Source organism: Portunus trituberculatus, chromosome 50 (assembly GCF_017591435.1).
Source record: "Portunus trituberculatus isolate SZX2019 chromosome 50, ASM1759143v1, whole genome shotgun sequence".
Classification (NCBI taxonomy): Eukaryota; Metazoa; Arthropoda; class Malacostraca; order Decapoda; family Portunidae; genus Portunus; species Portunus trituberculatus.
Genome location: NC_059304.1, coordinates 18,421,769 through 18,438,674, shown reverse-complemented (window position 1 = coordinate 18,438,674; position 16,906 = coordinate 18,421,769). Strand labels below are relative to the sequence as shown.

Below are 16,906 nucleotides of genomic sequence, written 5' to 3'. Positions count from 1 at the left end.
TTGAGACTGATAGGAAGACAAGTAGATAGATAAATAGATAGATAGATAGATAGATTAACAGACAGACAAAAGCACAGACAGACAAACATGTAAACAGTGGGATATAGAGACAGACAAGCGGACGGACAGAGAAAATAGACAGAAAGACAGACAGACATACAAACAGACAGACAGACCACACTTCCCCTACGCTCTGTACTCACCAATAAGTGCCTCTTAAGCAGTCACGAGAGAGGTATGGAGGGACAAAATATGAAGGCGTGTACAAGGAAGATGAGGTGGAATATAAATGCATGAATATAAGATTACCACTTGTGAAGAAATAAATGAGTGTAGTATAGGGGGAAAGGGGGCGCTACATATGGTGGTGGATAAAGACGTAAATTGCCGAGTTCCATTAGACCCCTATAAAAACATTAATGAATAAATAAATAGCTTCTTATACGCTTTAAACATCAAAGTTACGTTCTCAGAGTAAGAATAGGACGAAGATTTTTTTATTTATTTATTTATTTTTCTTATTCATACCATGTGGGCTTTTCACGGGAATTTCTGGGCTAAAGGGGATACTTTTTGTGGTACCTCCTATCTCAAAGCCCACCCGCTAGGAAACCATTACCCCGAGTGAGGAAGCCCAACCGTGGACAGGATTCGAACCCGTGCGCTTGGAGACCTCTCGGACCCCAAAGCACGCATGGTTCCACTGTACCACGGCGGACCCAAAAAATGACACGTTTCCATATTCCTTCTGGTTACTGTTTAGTGCTCTTATTCAGCTTCACAAACTTCCTTCTCACTCTTCTCTTTCTTTCGTTCTCTCGTTTGTTTTGTTTTGTTTTATTCTCTCTCTCTCTCTCTCTCTCTCTCTCTCTCTCTCGCACATTTTCATCTTGAGATTTGTGTACGATTAGACCATTTTATTGACATTAGAAAGGGTCTATGGAGGTCAAAAGATTAATGGCCACAGTCTTCACTATTTTAATCCCTTCAGTACTTGAATGCCTTTTCACCTTGAGATTTCTCTACGGTTAAACCATTTTATTGACATTAGGAAGGGTCTATGGAGGTCAGAATATTATTGGCGTGAGTCTTCTCTATTTTAATCCCACACATGAGTTTTCATATTCATTCTGCTAACTATTTGTTGATTTTATACATCTTCAGAAACTCATGTGGAGAATTAGAACAGTGAAGACTCAGGACATTAATAGACCCTTCCCAATGTCAATGAAGTGGTCTAATTACACGCAAAACTCATGATAGAAATGCGTCTCAGTACTAAAGAGGTTAATGGCTCCTTAGCAGACATGTTGCTTATCACAAAAGTAATATCAACGAAGCACACAGTGAGGAGATAATTGGAGGGTCTTTTTGGAGTGTGTTTGTCTTTGTTTCGGTGGTGGGAAGTGTTTAAGACGTGTTATTGTCCAAGTTGGTGTTGTAACCGCAGTAAAAAAGAAGTTTGCGTAAAAATAGATGTGGTCATTATTTTTTTTTTTTTTTTCTCTTTCTCATGGCTGTTGGGAAATGTTGAAGAAATGTTGAATATAAATTTGAAACCATGAAGAGAAAAGTAAATAAAAAAGAATAATTATCCCATTTTCTCATTTGGTTATTATTATTTGGTCATTATTCTTTTTTTTTCCTTTCTTTTCTTTCTCATGGCTGTTGGAAATGTTGAAGAAATGTTGGAAATGTAAATGAGAAAGCAAGAAGTCAATAAAGAAGAACAATTATCTCATTTCCTCATTTGATTATCATTATTTGGTCATTATTAATTTTTGTTCCTTCTCATGGTTGTTCGAAATGTTCAAGAAATGTCGGAATTGTAAATGAGAAACCAGGAAGAGAAAAGTAAATAAAAATTAACAATTACCTCATTCCCTCATTTAGCTCACTGAAAATGAAAACAAAAATAGTGTTGATACTGAAGATGACATTGCTGGAAGAAGAGGAAGTTTTGTGTTCGATTAGACCATTTTACTGACATGAGGAAGAGTCTATGGAGGTCAGAAGATTGATAGCCACAGTCTTCACTATTCTAATCCCCACGTAAGTTTCTGAAGCTGTGAAAATCACCAAATAGTAAATAGAATAAATATGAAAATTTGAGTTTTGTGTACGATTAGACCATTTTATTGACATGAGGAGGTCAGTAGATCGATAACCGGAGTCTTCACTATTTCAGTCCCCATATAAGTTTCTGAAGCTGTAGAAAATCATCAAATAGTCACCAGAATGAATATGAAAAAGCGAGTTTTGAGTATGATTACACCACATTATTGACATTAGGAAGAGTCTATGGAGGTCAGAAAATCGATAGCCACTCAGAGTCTTCACTATTTCAATCCCCATATAAGCCTCTAAAACCGTAGAAAATCACCAAATAGTCACCAGAATGAATAAGATAACGTGTCCTGGGGTCGTATTCTCAAACACTTCTGTCCTTCACCCCGACTATTTCAAACGGGTTTATTTAAATTTACATGAGTTTCTTTTTGTGTGTGTGTTTTATGGTCCTAGAGGCAGAGTGACAAGATTTCTGCATTATTATCTACAAAACACTCTTGAAAACCACGCTAATCATCTCTGTGGACCTTGAAAATAGTCGTGGTGGGAAAGCAAAGCGTTTCTGAATACGTCCCCTGGTACTGAAGGACTTAAAACCACCCAAGCGAATGAATCAACATAGTACATCCCACATGCACACTGAACACCAAAATTGAGACACACTGACCGATTTGTCTCGTGCACTGTCTCGGCTCGGACTCTGAGTGAATAGAGAACCTGAATAGTGATTACCTGTCATATTCAGGTGTGACAAGGGGGGGTGGAGGGCCACTTCACCTTGGAATACGTGTCTGGGGGAGCAAGGGATGGGGGGAGGGAATACTTCTAGGGACTGAGTGTTTTCTATGTATGAGAAATGTTGAGAGAGAGAGAGAGAGAGAGAGAGAGAGAGAGAGAGAGAGAGAGAGAGAGAGAGAGAGAGAGAGAGAGAGAGAGAGAGAGAGAGAGAGAGAGAGAGAGAGAGAGAGAGAGAGAGAGAGAGAGAGAGAGAGAGAGAGAGAGAGAGAGAGAGAGAGAGAGAGAGAGAGAGAGAGAGAGAGAGAGAGAGAGAGAGAGAAACACGTAATAATAGGGAAGGTGTGGAGTAGGGTGGGAATGAGAACTGAAGAGCTGAGGGCAAAGGAAATAAAAATATAAAATAAAGAGAGTAACTGTTTTCATGAATGTATGGAGAGCGAGTGAGAATAAGACAGCAGAGGGATAGGGAAGGAAAAATTAAGGGATGACGATATCTGAAAAAAAAAATCGCCATTGTTCCTAAGAATGTGTGGAAAAGACAGGAAGAATGAGACAGTGGAACAAGTAAAAATAGCCACGTTCTTGCCTATGTAGAATGGAGAGGAGGAGAGAGAAGAATGAGAAAGTAAGAGTAGGAGAATGTTACGATTATTGGAAATGTAAAAAAAAATTAAAAAATGCCATTGTTCCTAAAAATGTGTTGAAAAAGGAGGAATGAGACAGTGGAACAAGTAAAAAGTGTCACATTTCTTGCCTATGTTTGGAAGGAAAGAGAGAGAGAAGAATGAGGAAGTAAGAATAGGAGAGTGTTACGATTACTGGAATGTAAAAAATTGCCGTTGTTCTTAGGAATGTGTGGAAAACAAGGAAGAATGAGACAGTGGGACAGTGGGGCAAGTAAAAAAGTCACAGATCTTGCCTATGTATGGAGCGGAAGAGAGAGAGAAGAATGAGGGAGTTAGAGAAGAAGAATGTCTAGATTATTGGGAATGTGTGAAGATGAAAGGAGCACAGATGAGGTAATGGAAGAGGTAAAGAGGCGTGAAATGGTACAGGTGTTGTGGGTAATGATTGCAGGTAAAGACAGGTGTATTGGAGACGTCATGGTATCTCAATTTTGACCGATGGAGGAAGGGAGGGAGGGATAGAGGGAAGAAGAGATGGAAAGTGAAGGTGAAGGGACGGAAGCGTGTTGGACATAAGAGGCGCCAGTGTGAGTGTAGTGCATAGTGCGTGGAGATTCATGGCTGGTGTGCATGAGCGAGGTCTTAGTGGTTACGCGTCGGTAAAGTTGGTATGCGTGGCTCGACGTGATGTTCATATGTCGATCTACTTCCCATGTCATAATATAAGGAGACTATTCTTAAACCCCTCAGTACCATGACGCGCTTCCATATTCATTCTGCTTACTATTTGATGGTATTATACAGCTTCAGACACTCATGTTGGGAATTAGAATAGTGAAGACTGTGGCTATTAATTTTCTGACCTCCATAGACCCTTCCTAATGCCAATAAAATGGTCAAATCGTACACAAATCTCAAGGTGAAAATCTGTCCCGGGGTTGAAGGGGTTAAAATAGTGAAGACTGTTGCCACTTCTGACCTCCATAAACCCTTCCTAATGTCAATAAAATGGTCAAATCGTACACAAATCTCAAGGTGAAAATCTGTCCCGGGGTTGAAGGGGTTAAAATAGTGAAGACTGTTGCCATTAATCTTCTGACCTCCATAGACCCTTCCTAATGTCAATAAAATGGTCAAATCGTACACAAATCTCAAGGTGAAAATCTGTCCCAGGATTGAAGTGGTTAAGAATTCCTGCTCATCCTGACGTGTTGGCCTCACTTACCATTCCACTGTGCATGATCTGAGGCGGTGCTCTGCGTGTCTGGCGAGGCTGGCTGACATATGCACAGCTGAGAATAATGCATTGCTTTAAGACGGTCAGCGGATTGTGCCTCAGATTCCTTCCTACCTTAGAGTTTATGTATCACTCTTTCCTTCCTTCCTTCCTTCCTTCCTTCCTTCTTTCCTTCCTTCTTCCCTTTCTTCCTTATTTATATATCCAGTTCTCTTCTCTCTCACTTCCTTCTCTTCTTTCTTTCTATCCTTCCTTCCTTCCTTAATTCCTTATCCATTTACCTAGTTATCTTTCTCTCTCTCTCTCTCTCTCTCTCTCTCTCTCTCTCTCTCTCTCTCTCTCTCTCTCTCTCTTTCCCCCCTTCCCTTCCCTTCCCTCCCGTCTTCCTTCTTCCTTCCTTATATATTTAGTTAGTTCTCTTCTCTCTCGTATCGCTCCCTCCTTCCTTCTCTTCTTCCTTACTCTTTCTTCCTTCCTTATTTATTCAGTTAGTTCTCCTCTCTCTCATACCCTGCAATTTCCTCCCATTCTTTCTTTATTTTCTCATGTAGTGTGCCTTCCTTCTTTCTATCTTTCCTTCATTTCTTCCTTATTTACTTCTCATTTCTCTTTCTTTCATCTGCATTTTACTTCCTTTATTAATTCCTGTTTTTTCTTTCCTTTCCCTGCATTCAATTCCTTCCTTGATGCCTGATGTATTGCACCTTCCTTCCTTCTTTCCTTCCTTTCTTTTCATGTACAACACTTCTCTTCCTATCTTACTCTCTCACTTACTACATCTTCCTTCTACCTTTCTCTTTTCCTTCCCTCCTTCCTTCCTTCCTCTCTCGTGTACTGCTAATGCCTGTAAGTGTAGTTATAGATGTTTTATAAGTTCCCAAGGATTTATGCATCACGGGTTGTACTTAATGTGTAGGGCGAGGCGTGAATGAAAGGCTGAAGGTGACGAGGGGCAGTGGATGGGAAGCAGGCTATTACACAACGATGAATAGCAAGTGGTGAGGTTTTTACGTGGTTGTAAAGTGCTTTGAGGTGTGTGTGTGTGTGTGTAGGGGCGGTCAGTGTATGTGTGTGTGTGGTGTGTGTGTGTGTGTGTGTGTGTGTGTGTGTGTGTGTGTGTGTGTGTGTGTGTGTGTGTGTGTGTGTGTGTGTGTGTGTGTGTGTGTGTGTGTGTGTGTGTGTGTGTGTGTGTGTGTGTGTGTGTGTGTGTGTGTGTGTGTGAAGGAAAACGGTAAAAGATCTGTAAAAAATAATAAACAAAAACTGTAAAAGTTATAAAAAAAAAATCCGTATGCAGAACTGATGACAAGCCCTTGAGGCAGACTAGGAAAATGTTCATCTTGTGACAGACTAGCGACAAATTCTTGAGGCAGACTAGGAAAATGTTCATCTTGTGATAGACTAGCGACAAATTCTTGAGGCAGACTAGGAAAATGTTCATCTTGTGCCAGACTAGCGACAAATTCTTGAGGCAGACTAGGAAAACCTTATCTTGAAATAGACTATAATGAAACATGTATATTCTTCAGGCAGACTTACGAAATATGCAACGGAGACTGACAAGTAAAATGTTTTATCATCTTAAGATAGAAACTTTCAAAATATAAATGAAAATGAGAAAGAACACACACACACACACACACACACACACACACACACACACACACACACACACACACACACACACACAAATTGAAGAAGGAATAAAAAGCAAAAATCTAAGGAGAAACATGATAAAACAGAGGTAGAAAATTGATGAAGAAATACAATACAACAGAATTTGAAGGGGACGGACACACACACACACACACACACACACACACACACACAACACCAATCGCCACCCCAACACAAACTAACCCTCGACCCTCCACCACCTCTCCAATACACACAAACCCATCCCCTCTAGCCACTACTAATCTTTCCGGCAGTAACTCACGCCATCACCACCGCGTTAATCACTCCCCTTCCCCCAGACACACCCAGCTCACCGCCACAGCCAGCGCCGCCAGCCAGTTCGCCGCCCAATAAGCTGAGGCACAAAGGAGGCGGCGAGAGGTCATTACACGTATTAATGGCAGGGACATTACTGCTGCTGCTACTACTACTACTACTACTACTACTACTACTACTACTACTACTACTACTACTACTACCATACAGCGATGTCTCCGCGATATGTATACGAGGAAGAGCAAAGGAACACAAATGATTAGCAAGCACTAGGAAGAGGAAAAAAGGTGAAAGGGAGAAGGAAGAAAGTGAAAAGGACGAGGAGGAAAAGGAATAGAAGATAAAGGAAGTTCAAGGGGACGAGGAAGAGGGAAAAGAGAACTCACACAATTAGCCAATATTATTTTTTTTTTTTTAAGAGGAGTGGAGGAACGCACAATAAGAATAACGAGTGGATTTTTTTTCTCTCTCCTTTTCTCCTTTCTTTTTTACGAGGAAAGGAACACAAAGGAAAAAATACAAGGAATGAAATGTAAGGGTTTCTATATTTCTTTTTTAGCTTTTTCTTTCGTCGTTTTCTTTTTAGTTGCATGGAAAGGGACAGAAAGAAAGAAAATAATAGAAAAGTAGATTTTTTTCCCTGCCTAAGTTATAGTCACTCTCTCTCTCTCTCTCTCTCTCTCTCTCTCTCTCTCTCTCTCTCTCTCTCTCTCGGCTATGTATGATTTCTGAGTCTCTACCTGTCTTTATGCAGATTTAATACGATCTCTCTCTCTCTCTCTCTCTCTCTCTCTCTCTCTCTCTCTCTCTCTCTCTCTCTCAACCCAACAAACGCATTAAAAAAAAAAAACAGAAAATGAATAAATAAAACAACATAATGAACAGGTAAAGTTTTAAAGAAGAAAGAAACATTAGACAAATTCATGGAAGAAGCCAAGTGGAGATAGAGAGACAGTCATGCTATTTACACAGGTTGTCACGTGTACGCCCGGTGGCTTCTCGCTTTATGTTTCCCAAGTCCACCATGGTACTGTTGCTTCTAGTGTTTGTGTGGCGTGTCTGGATGCTGGGAATTGAAAGATGTGGGGAGTGTGGGCTGCTGGTTGTGGGATTATGTTGTGTGTTGGTCTGGTGTGCTGGGAGACGGGAAGCTGGTAAGGACAAGAGAAAGGATGCCGTGGTACAGTGGAACCATGCGTGCTTTGGGCTATGAGGGGTCTCCAAGCGCACGGTTTCGAATCCTGGCCACGGTCGGAGTTTAGGTAGGGCTTCCTCACTCGGGGTAGTGGTTACCTAGCGGGTGGGCTTTCATATAAGAGGTACCCCCCAAAAATAGCTCCTTTACCCCATGAATTCCCGTGAAAAAGCCCATATGGTATAAAAAAAACAGTGCTTATGTTCTAGATACCCATCAAAAAATACCTTCTTTAGCCCATAAATTCCCGTAAAAAAGCCCACATGGTATAAAAAATCCTCATATTCTAAATAAGTGCATGCAAGTACTCACCACCCTTGCTGATTAGGAGGCGTAGGTGAAGGCACAGTTAGAGGAGGCGGCGGAGGCGGTGGTGGAGATAGAGTGCCTGAAAAAGAAAATGGAACAAGTAGGTGACATAAGAGACATTTCTGATCATTCACTCCATAGTATTTTGTTCTGATTATTTATTTTTTTTTTTTTTTGCTTCTCTTCGGCAGTGACAAGCTTGGTAGTTAATGGAGGGACGTATTTATTAAGAGGGGGAAAAATGAATACAGAAAAAATATTACGGAATAAAGTATAGAATATTTTGTAGTGTGTGTGTGTGTGTGTGTGTGTGTGTGTGTGTGTGTGTGTGTGTGTGTGTGTGTGTGTGTGTGTGTGTGTGTGTGTGTGTTATTACTGTTGATCTTTTCCTTATATTTATTTCCGTTTTCCTTTCGATTTTTATATATCATTTACATTCTCTCTCTCTCTCTCTCTCTCTCTCTCTCTCTCTCTCTCTCTCTCTCTCTACGCTCGACCCTACCCAATCCACCCACATCCATACACACACACACACACACACACACACACACACACACACACACACACACACTCATACAAACACCCACCCATACACACACACCCACCCATACACACACCCACACACCCATACACACACACACACACACACACCAAGGGATCACTAAGACATACATATTTAACTCAACACTCTCGTCCTGAAATCTTCGTGATGTGTGACCAACCTGCACTCCATTATCTTATTCTTCTGGCGGGCTAAGGACATAATAACGATAGCCGACTGATTTAGGAGCTGACAGGCAGGAGGGGAGAGAGGGAGGGAGGAAGGGACAGAGAGGGAAAAGAGACAGGGGGAGAGAGAGAGACCAGGTAAGAAACAGGAGGGGAGAGACAGAGGGGAGAAATGGGTGAAGGCAGATGTATATGTGAGGGAGGGAGAGAGAGAGGGAGAGGAGACAGGGGAAGAGAGAGAGAGAGACCAGGTGAAAGAGAGGAGGGGAGAGATAGAGGGGGAAAAATGAGTGAGGGGAGATGTATATGTAGGTATATGTGAGGGGAGTGTCTTGTGTTTCGCCTGCATGTTTAGGGGGAAAGAGGATAGAGGAGAGGGGAGAGGTGAGAGGTGGAGGGGAGAGAGAGAGAGAGAGAGGAGAGGAGAGAGAGAGAGAGAGAGACGGAAAGGTCAATATGAGAAATTAGGCGCGTGTGAGAAAAGTACACACACACACACACACACACACACACACACACACACACACACACACACACACACACACAGGTGATAATAACTCAGGTGTTAAAAACTCAGGTGAGAATTAAACGTCACTTCTGATTTACCTGTGTGTGTGTGTGTGTGTGTGTGTGTGTGTGTGTGTGTGTGTGTGTGTGCAGTGATTGGAGACACGTGACCGGAGAGGGTGTGTCAGGGTGTGTGTATGTATGTATGGGGTGTTTATGAGTGTAGTGTTGGGTGAGGGGTACTAGGTATGGGGGAGGGTTGTGGGAGAGAGTGATAAGGAGATTCATGGCCTGATAAGAGAGAGAGAGAGAGAGAGAGAGAGAGAGAGAGAGAGAGAGAGAGAGAGAGAGAGAGAGAGAGTGTGTGTGTGTGTGTGTGTGTGTGTGTGTGTGTGTGTGTGTGTGTGTGTGTGTGTGTGTGTGTGTGTGTGTGACATGTACACACACACACACACACACACACACACACACACACACACACCAAATCAAATCAAGAAACAACATTTCTCATCTACCCCTCCACAAATCACCCCCTTTCCCTCCCTCACCACCACCACCACCAATGCGTCATCACGGCGAATACACACTGAATAACAGGTCCACGGTGAATAACACGCCACAGGACGGAGGAACCACTAATCTCTTATTCATCAGTCTCACCTCTGGCATTCATCACGGGCCGGGCAGGGCGATATCACACCAGACACACCTGAGTTATGTTTATGGCGCACCCCGGAGCAGGTGGCCGATTACGAGGCGAGGAGGACCAGGACGAGGTAGAGGAAGGGGAAAAAGGTGAAGTGGACAAGGAAGAAGGAAAGTGAAGAGGATGAGGAGGGATAGGAATAGAAGATAAGAGGGAGTTGAAGGGAAGGTAAGGAAAGTAAGAGAGGAACTGACTGAAGAGTTAAAGGACGGAGAGAGAGGAAAGAAGTGGAAAAGATAAGAAAGAGGGAAAGTGAAGAGGTCGAGGAAGGAAAGAAATGGAAGAAAAGAGGGAGGTGAAGGAAAGGTAAGGAAGGTAAGAGAGAGAGAGAGAGAGAGAGAGAGAGAGAGAGAGAGAGAGAGAGAGAGAGAGAGAGAGAGAGAGAGAGAGAGAGAGAGAGAGAGAGAGAGAGAGAGAGAGAGAACTAACGAACGAAGGTAAGTGAAATAAAAAGATCTGAAGAAAAATGAGGAGGAAGATTAATTGAAGGAAAACAGGCGATGGTAAGAGAGAAGAGGATGAAAATGAAAAGGAAAATGAAAAAAAAGGTGAAGACGAAGAGAAAGGAAGGATGCGAGGGAAGGTGACGAGGACGAAGAGGAAGATGAGGAAGAGAAAACAAGAAAGCGACGCAAATGAAGAAGAATGACGATATAAACACTCAGGAAACTAAAAAAAAATGAATAAGAAATGTCAAGATATTTATGGAAGATTATAGTAAGATAGGAACTTTTGAAACAGAAGGAAGAAGAATAAGATGGAACATAGAAATTAAACATAAAAGAACATTAAAGTGTATAAATTTTGAAGAAGCGGAAAAAGATAAAACACTCAGAAGAAAAAAAACTAACGAAAAGAAAGAAAAAAAAGACAAAATAAAGAAAGACAAGAACGAGGAAACAAAAAATTAAAGAAAACCCAAATAAACGAAGCTAAACACGACACGAAACACACAAAACCACAACTAAAAGAACCACAACAACAAAAACAAGGATACAGAAGCCAAGAAACAGGACAACGAGGAGAGGGAACAACAACAACGACATTTCAAAAGGCAAGAACATGAAACACCGCAGGAATCAATAGCAGGGGAGAGAAAGAGAAGGACGAAGGCAAGGACACAGGAAGCAAGGACATAGAAAGCGACCTCCTGAAGACGTGAAGGGCAAGAACAGGAATACTGATAGCTAGAAACTGAACAGCAAAAAAAAAAAAAAAAAAAAAATGAGGCCACGGAAAGCAAGACAATGTAGGAGAGCGCGAATGACGATGACAAAGAGGAGGAGGAGGAGGAGGAGGAGGAGGAGGAGGAGTAATCATATAAAGAGAAAGGAACCAAAGAAGGAAGAGTAGAAGGACGAGGATGACGAGAGAGAGAGAGAGAGAGAGAGAGAGAGAGAGAGAGAGAGAGAGAGAGAGAGAGAGAGAGAATCATATAAGAGTAATCAGACCAAAGAAGAACAGACCAAAGAAGAAAGAATTGAAGGACAGATGACAAAACGAGAGAGAGAGAGAGAGAGAGAGAGAGAGAGAGAGAGAGAGAGAGAGAGAGAGAGAGAGAGAGAGAGAGAGAGAGAGAGAGAGAGAGAGAGAGAACGAAGGTAAGTGAAATAAAAGATCTGAAGAAAATGAGGAGGAAGATTAATTGAAGGAAAACAGGCGATGGTAAGAGAGAAGAGGATGAAAATGAAAAGGAAAATGAAAAAAGGTGAAGACGAAGAGAAAGGAAGGATGCGAGGGAAGGTGACGAGGACGAAGAGGAAGATGAGGAAGAGAAAACAAGAAAGCGACGCAAATGAAGAAGAATGACGATATAAACACTCAGGAAACTAAAAAAAAATGAATAAGAAATGTCAAGATATTTATGGAAGATTATAGTAAGATAGGAACTTTTGAAACAGAAGGAAGAAGAATAAGATGGAACATAGAAATTAAACATAAAAGAACATTAAAGTGTATAAATTTTGAAGAAGCGGAAAAAGATAAAACACTCAGAAGAAAAAACTAACGAAAAGAAAGAAAAAAGACAAAATAAAGAAAGACAAGAACGAGGAAACAAAAATTAAAGAAAACCCAAATAAACGAAGCTAAACACGACACGAAACACACAAACCACAACTAAAGAACCACAACAACAAAAACAAGGATACAGAAGCCAAGAAACAGGACAACGAGGAGAGGGAACAACAACAACGACATTTCAAAAGGCAAGAACATGAAACACCGCAGGAATCAATAGCAGGGAGAGAAAGAGAAGGACGAAGGCAAGGACACAGGAAGCAAGGACATAGAAAGCGACCTCCTGAAGACGTGAAGGGCAAGAACAGGAATACTGATAGCTAGAAACTGAACAGAAAAAAAAAAAAAAAAAAAAAAAATGAGGCCACGGAAAGCAAGACAATGTAGGAGAGCGCGAATGACGATGACAAAGAGGAGGAGGAGGAGGAGGAGGAGGAGGAGGAGGAGAGTAATCATATAAAGAGAAAGGAACCAAAGAAGGAAGAGTAGAAGGACGAGGATGATGACGAGAGAGAGAGAGAGAGAGAGAGAGAGAGAGAGAGAGAGAGAGAGAGAGAGAGAGAGAGAGAGAGAGAGATGAAAGGTAATCATATAAAGAGTAACGAACCAAAGAAGAAAGAATTGAAGGACGAGGATGACAAAAACGAGAGAGAGAGAGAGAGAGAGAGAGAGAGAGAGAGAGAGAGAGAGAGAGAGAGAGAGAGAGGATAAAGCTGGAGGATAAAAAAAAAGAAGCTAGTGATAAAAAGTGGGGTAAATTAATAATGAGAAAGGTAATAAGAAAATGATGAAAATAAATAATAAAATGATGAAAATAAAGAATAAGAAAATGATGAAAATAAATAATAAGGAAAATGATGAAAATAAAGAAAAATAAGGTTGATGCAGAGAATTACTGTGAGGGAGCAGAGAAGGAGGAGGAGAGATGAAAGAAAAGGAAATAGCAGACTCAAGAAACATGAAAAAATGACGATAGAGAAGAAAAATGCAGGAAAAAAGAAAAGGGAGTTAATATTTTGCATCCACACCATCCCATCACCACCACCACCACCACCACCACCACTAACAACAACAACAACAACAACAGCAACAACAACAACAAAGATGATAATTGCCACAGGAAATACCCAATAGATAAAGATAATCACGATATACAATCAATAAAAGGAATAAGAAACACACACACACACACACACACACACACACACACACACACAAGGGACACTCCCAAACAATGCACACAGTTTAATCATACAAACAACGAGAGTTCCCACACACACACACACACACACACACACACACACACACACACATAAAACAAACCTCATGGAAACCAGCAAAACTTTGGCCCTCAGAAAACACAAAACGAAAAGGAGAAAAGCAGAAAAAAGGAAGAAGAAAGAAGGGAAAGAATAAATAACTCTGGGAAAAGGGTGGATGTAATAGGTAGGGAAGGGAAAAAAAAGTGAAGTGGGGAAAAAATAATGCTACTTATGAAAAGAAAACAAACAGGAGGGGGTAGAAGGAGGAAGGGGGAAGGGATGGAGGGAGGGGAGGAGGAGAAGACTTGCCTAGAGTGGAAGGTCAATATTTAATTAAAAAGACAGAAACTACGCAGTTGAGAGAGAGAGAGAGAGAGAGAGAGAGAGAGAGAGAGAGAGAGAGAGAGAGAGAGCAGGGGAATGGAAGTCCTCTACAAGGCCCAGGTTCGCTCGTCCCTAGAATACGCGTGCTTAGCGTGGGGTGGTGCGGCCAGCATGCATCTGGAGTTAGTGAACAAGGTCCAGGAGCGAGCAGCAAGGCTCATTAGCGAGGCCGGACACCAGCCAACATTGCAAAGTCTCCAACTACGGCGTGACGTGGCGGGACTCACTGTAATGTTCAAGGTGCAGTTGCAGGGTGTGCCGCACCTTCAGTCACTCCGGCAGCCTCCCCGACAGGCCCAGGTCGCTACTAGAGCCGTCACCTCAGCTACAACCCCGCTGTAGGACGTGACACCACCAACGGCAGTTCGTTCACACTTACGTGGGGTTGTGGAACAAACTGATAGCCAGTGAACAAAACTGTGATAATTTTGACAGACTTACAACACAAAAGTTCAAATGTACAGTTAACGAGTGGCTGATAAACTACAGACAGCAGTGATATATATAAGTAGACAGAGTGAGGCTTTAAAATAGGCAACATTAACTATGTAACCTTTAGTCTCCAAGTTGTCACTATAAGCTATGTAAGGTAGTGGTGACATACTCTGTAAATATGTTGTAAACTGTATAAATTAAAAGAGAGAGAGAGAGAGAGAGAGAGAGAGAGAGAGAGAGAGAGAGAGAGAGAGAGAGAGAGAGAGAGAGAGAGAGAAATTCTTATAACATTTTTCATTCTTTCAAAGTTTATCTGCTCAAAATTCTAGATACATTTTTAAACAGTCATCTAATTCTTGAGATGGTTCTATATAATACTGTAATAACTGCTCTACATCCTCCAGCTCCTCTTCATCCTTCTTCACCGTTTCATCTCGACCTTTCTGCATTACCTAACTTCACATCCTTCTCCAAATCTTGCCAAGCTTCTATGCTTCCTTCTTTAACCTATTTCAGTACTATGCCGCGTGTTCTTATTCATTTTGGTTACTATTTAGCGATTTTATACAGCCTCAGAAACATATGTCGTGATTAAAATAGTTGAAGTCTCTGGCCATTAATCTTCTGGCCTCCATAGACCTTTCTTAATAAAATCGTCTAAGCATACCCAAAAGTCATGGCAAAAATGAGTCAGTATTGAAGGGGTTAGCAATCTTTCAGTCTTCTCTAATGTAACTTACCCTAACTTGTCTCTTCAGCACAGTATTTTCTAACAATCATATTAATTTGTACCCTTATCTACCTAACAGCTGGAAACTCAGGTTATTTTGGGAACAAACACTCAATAAACTCCCTCACCTTCAACACGTCTCAACAGTAAAGTGTGGTGTTCTGATACAAGTAATTAACGATTTACCTGATTAGCAGCAATTGTTGTTCGTGGTTGTGTTGAGGCACTTTCATTAACCTCTTCAGTACCATGACACACACACGCACACACATATATATATATATATATATATATATATATATATATATATATATATATATATATATATATATATATATATATATATAATCTGTTTAGTATTAATGAATTTATACAGTTTCAGAAACTTATGTAGGGATTAAAATAGTGAAGACTGGCCATTATTCTCCATAGATCCTTCTAAATGCAAATAAAATCGTTTAATCATATCTAAAACTCATGGTAAAAATTAGACTCAGTGCTGAAGTGGTTAGCAGTGAAAGATATATAAATTTTGACCACACACTACACGTACATATAACCCGGTCTGTCTCCTGGCCAGCGTAACACACCACCCGTCTGGCCAACCCTCGGTACAGACGCTAAGGGAGCAGTTAATACTTACTGAGACGCGGGTGTCCGTGGAACGTAGTTAAGCACAGTGAGGGACAGATTTCATCCTCAAAGTTCTGGTACAGAGGTGTTGTGGATTCTAGGGCTGGCTCGTATCTACCCCCCACGCTGGACTCAGGCGTTAGTGATTCAAAGCGTTTGAACCAGCGCTAAGTTGCTCGAGGCGTTTAAACCAGCTCTAAGTTACTCGAAGCATTTGAATCACCTTTTGTATATTCGAAGCGTTTGAATCAGCGTTAAGTGATTCGAGACAATGGTGCTTCTTTGTAGTTACTTGTCGAGTTTTCACTTTCTTGTTAAATGATGTTATTAATATTTACAAAAAGAATTAACAACGCCATCCCAAATATACTGATACCATACTGATCAACATGAAATAACAAACTAAACACACTCAAACCACATCAACACTTGGTGATCAATTGGTACCAAAAACGAGAGAAATTATTGAGATTCTACAGTTCTGGTTCACTCTTACATTTTTTTACACTCTCCTCCTCCTGTTTCTCCTCCTCCTCCTCCTCCTCCTCCTCCTCCTCCTCCTCCTCCTCCTCCTCCTGCCTCCCTTTCAAGACCCTCTAGAGTTCCTATTACTGACTCGAGTAATTGACTAATGCACAGCGCGGCCACGGGAAGGCATACCGTATAGTGGTAGGGAGAGGGAAAGAGGGAGAGGGAGAGAGAGCAGGAGGGAGAGGAAAAGAAAGGACACGAAGCGGCGGATTCAGTTCCTATTTTTTCTTCCCCGTTTTCTTTTCTGGCGGTCATTTAGCGGCGCAGGGGAGAGACTCAACGAAACCCGCCACTTGTCCCGCATTTTTGCTCATCAAGCCACAAAGCCACAAAGCCACACACTGGTACACACACACACACACACGTGCACAAAGATAAACATACACGCACACACGCACATAATACAGCCATGCACTTATTTTTTCTTATTTTCCTTTCGTCTCTCTCTCTCTCTCTCTCTCTCTCTCTCTCTCTCTCTCTTCATGCATTCACTCACTTGACGTAATAGGGCGTTTTATATTTACTAGTGCTCGAATATGAGAGAGAGAGAGAGAGAGAGAGAGAGAGAGAGAGAGAGAGAGAGAGAGATAAGACTGTAAAACTATAAAATAAACAGAAACCTTATATTTTTTCTTCCTTCTCCTCAATAGAATGAATAGACGTCCCTGCTTCTCTTTCCCTCCCCTTCCCCATCACCCCTCTCCCCCTCCCCCATCACCCCTCACCCCTCACCCCTCACCCCTCCTCCCTAAGACCTGGGTGGTGTCCTGGGCGGTGATTGGCTGACCCGGGCCGCCGCCACCTCGCTAATTGGCCTGTTAATTAGCACGAGAGCAATTTAC

The 16,906-nt window shown here is 41.6% G+C and overlaps 1 long non-coding RNA gene across 3 annotated transcripts in view; it reads right to left on the bottom strand.

Moving 5' to 3' along the window:
- Positions 1–16,025, bottom strand: part of LOC123499529 — a 19,252-nt gene extending 3,227 nt beyond the window's left edge. Inside the window, exons 1-3 of one of the 3 annotated variants that reach the window (XR_006673019.1) lie at positions 15,544–16,025; positions 13,963–14,132; positions 8,132–8,207 (exon numbers count right to left, since the gene is read on the bottom strand). This is a non-coding gene — a long non-coding RNA (uncharacterized LOC123499529). The remainder of the gene's footprint in view (positions 1–8,131; positions 8,208–13,962; positions 14,133–15,543) is intronic. The other 2 variants (XR_006673021.1, XR_006673020.1) reach the window with 2 other exon arrangements.
- Between the last annotated feature and the right edge of the window lie 881 nt (positions 16,026–16,906).